We start from the raw sequence: 3,701 nt of genomic DNA, 5'->3' as shown, positions 1-3,701 counted from the left end.
AAGACCGTTTCCTTGAAATCTTCAATGGGAGACTTCTTGGAGCTATGCAGCTTACCGTGACAAAGGAAGTATCCCTAGATAAAAATGACAGAAGCTTCCTCAGAAATTGCTTTCAGATACGTGAATTCATCTGACCGAGTTACATCACTGTTTCTTGGAGCCGTTTCCCAGCACTGTTTATGTGGATTCTGAGAACTGATATTTCGGATGGGTTTGGAGAGTGTGGGGAGAAAGGGATTATCCTCCGAGAAAAAGCAGGGTGCAGCTTTCTGAGAAACAGCTTTGTGACGTGTGAGTTCATTTCAAAGGCTTTCACCACTCTTGGGAGCACACGGAGGGATATGGTGAGAAAAGAAAGGTCCTGAGATAAAAACTGAAAAGAAGCCTTCGGAGAAACTGCATTGTGACATGTGAATGCGACTCCTAGACTTCCACGCAACTTTTCACTGACCCGTTTGCTAACACTGTTTGATTGCAGTCTGCACTGGGCTATTTCTCAGTGCAATGAAGCTTACGGTGACCCAGTAAATATCATAAATGAAAACTGGAAAGAAGCTTTGTGAGAAACTTCTCAGTGAAACGTGAATTCATCTCACAGAGTTCCCACTTAGTCTTCGCGAAGCAGTTTGCTAACACCGTTTTCCTGGAATCTGCGTAGTAGTATCTGGGAGCACATTGAGGGCCCACGGTGAAAACGGAAACATCCTCAGATCGGAACGAGAAAGAAGCTGTCTCCGAAATTGCTTTGTGATGTGTCAGTTCACCACACAGAGATTCACCTTCCCTTCTTGTAGCCCTTTGCCAGCACTGTTTCCCTGGATTCCGCAAAGTGATATTTGGGAGCTCATTGAGGGCTACGGGTAAAAGGAAATAGCCTCAGATAAAAACTGGTAGGAAGCGTTCTGAGAAACTGCATTGCGATGTGTGAATGCAACTCACAGAGCGACACTTGTCTCTTCAGTGACCAGTTTACTCACACAGTTTCCTTGAAATCTGCCTTGGGATGCTTCGTAGCGCAATGAAGCTTACGGTGACAAAGGAAATCTCCTCAGAAAACATTAAAAGAAGCTTTCTTAGAAACTGGTTTGCGATGTGTGAAATCATCTCCCAGCGTTACATCGACGTTTCGTGGGGCAGTCGTTTAACACTGTCTCTCAGGAACCCGAGAAGGGCTACTTTGGATGGAATTGAGGCCTACGCTGATGAAGGACATATCCCCCATTAAAAACGTGAGAGAAGCTTTGTGAGACACTTCTCTGTGCTACGTGAATTCAACACATAGAGTTACAGCTGAATCTTCAGGAAGCAGTTTGCCACCACTGTTTTCCGGGAATCTGCAAAGTGATATTTGGGGGCGCATTCAGGGCCCATGGTGCAAAAGGAAACATCCTCAGACGATAACTAGAAAGAAGCTGACTCAGACATTGCTTTGTGATGTTGAATTCCCCACACGGAGCTTCACCTTTACCCTCTTGTAGCAGTATGCTAACACTGTTTTCATGGATTCCGCAAAGGGATGTTTGGGAGCTCATTGAGGCCTATGGTGAAAAGGGAAATATCCTCAGACACAAACAAGAAAGAAGTGTTTTGAGAAACGGCGTTGGGATGTGTGAATGCAACTCACGGAGTTACAGTTTTCTCTTCAGTGATCAACTTGCTCACACAGTTTTCCTGAAATCTGCCATGGCATATATTTCTTAGCGCAATGAAGCTTACAGAGGGCAAAGCCTCAGATAAAATGAGAAAAGAAGCTGTCTTAGAAACTGGATCGTGATGTGAGAATTCATCTCACAGAGTTACACACCCCTTTCGTGGAAGAGTCATTTAACACTGTCTTTGAGGAACCTGAGAAGGGCTACTTCGGTTCGAATTCAGGCCTACGCTGAAATACCCTCGATGCAAAACGTGAGCGAAGCCGTGTGAGAAACTTCTCTGTGATACGTGAATTCATCACACAGAGTTACAACTGAGTCTTCAGGAAGCAGTTTGCTAACACCGTTTTCGTGGAATCTGCAAAGTGATATTTGGGGGCGCATTGAGGCCCATAGTGAACACGGAAACATCCTCCGATATTAACTAGAAAGAAGCAGTCTCAGAAATTGCTCTGTGATGTTGAATCCACCACACAGAGATTCACCTTTACCTTCTCGTAGCAGTTTGCTAACACTGTTGCCGTGGATTCTGCAAAGTGACATTTGGGAGCTCATTGTGGGCTACGGGGAAAAGAAAATATCCTCAGATAAGAAGCGGAAGGAAGCTTTCTGAGAAACTGCATTGCGGTGTGTGAATGCACCTCACGGAGTTACACTCTTCTCTTCAGTGATCAGTTTGCCAACACCGTTTTCTTGAAGCTTGCGATGAGATACTTCTCAGCGCTAGCAGCTTACGGTGACAAAGGAAATATCCTCAGATAAGAAATGAAAGGAGCTTCCTCGGGAATTGCTTTCAGATACGAGACTTCAGCTCCCAGAGTTACATCACTGTGTCTTGGAGCCGTTTCCTAGCACTGTTTTTGTGGATTCTGAGAACTGATAATTTCGGATGGGAACTGATAATTTCGGCTGGGAGGCAGGAACTATCCTCCGAGAAAAAGCGGAAGGAAGCTTTCTGAGAAACTGCTTTGTGATGTGTGAATTCATTTCAAAGGGTTACACCACTCTTTCATGAGGAGTTTGCTAGCACTGTGTTTGTAGAATCTCACGAGTGATATCTTGGATAGCGTTGAATCCCATGGTGAATCATGAAATCTCCTCAGACCAATCTGCAGAGAGGCCTCCTCTGAAACTCCTTTGCTGTGGGTGACTTCGGCTCACAGAGTTCTACCATTGTTTCCCTTGAGACGCTTGCTAACAGTGTTTTCGCAGAATCTGCTCTAAGACCCACAGTGGGACTCCGAGACCACAAATAACCTCAGCTCGAAAACGAAAAATAGAAGCTTTCTGAGAAACTGCTTTGTGATGTGTGACTTCAACTCACTGAATTACACCTGCCTTTCATGGAGCCGTTGGCTACCCCCGTTTCTGTGGAATCTGGAAACTGATATTTCAGACCCCTTTGAGGACTACGGGGCCAAAGGAAATATCCTCCGTTACAAAGGAGAAAGAAGCTTTCTGAGAAACTTCTTTGTGATCTGTGAATTCATCTCACAGAATTGCAGCTTTCTCCTAATGAAGCCCTTCGCGAAGACTGTTCTCGTGGAATTTGCAAAGTGATATTTGGGAGCTCACTGAGGGCTCCGGTGAAAAGGAAATATCCTCAGATGCACACTGGAAAGAAGCTTTGTGAGAAACTGCATTGTGCTGTGTGAGTGCACCTCCCAGAGTTACACTTTTCCGTGATGAGTTTGACAAGACCGTTTCCTTGAAATCCGCAATGGGAGACTTCTTGGAGCTACGCAGCTTACCGTGACAAAGGACGTATCCCTAGATAAAAATGACAGAAGCTTCCTCAGAAATTGCTTTCAGATACGTGACTTCATCTGACCGAGTTACATCACTGTTTCTTGGAGCCGTTTCCCAGCACTGTTTATGTGGATTCCGAGAACTGATATTTCGGATGGGTTTGGAGAGTGTGGGGAGAAAGGGATTATCCTCCGAGAAAAAGCAGGGTGCAGCTTTCTGAGAAACAGCTTTGTGACGTGTGAGTTCATTTCAAAGGCTTTCACCACTCTTGGGAGCACACGGAGGGATATGGTGAGAAAA

This window comes from Macaca mulatta, chromosome Y (assembly GCF_049350105.2).
Source record: "Macaca mulatta isolate MMU2019108-1 chromosome Y, T2T-MMU8v2.0, whole genome shotgun sequence".
NCBI lineage: Eukaryota > Metazoa > Chordata > Mammalia > Primates > Cercopithecidae > Macaca > Macaca mulatta.
This window is presented reverse-complemented; position numbering follows the sequence as displayed.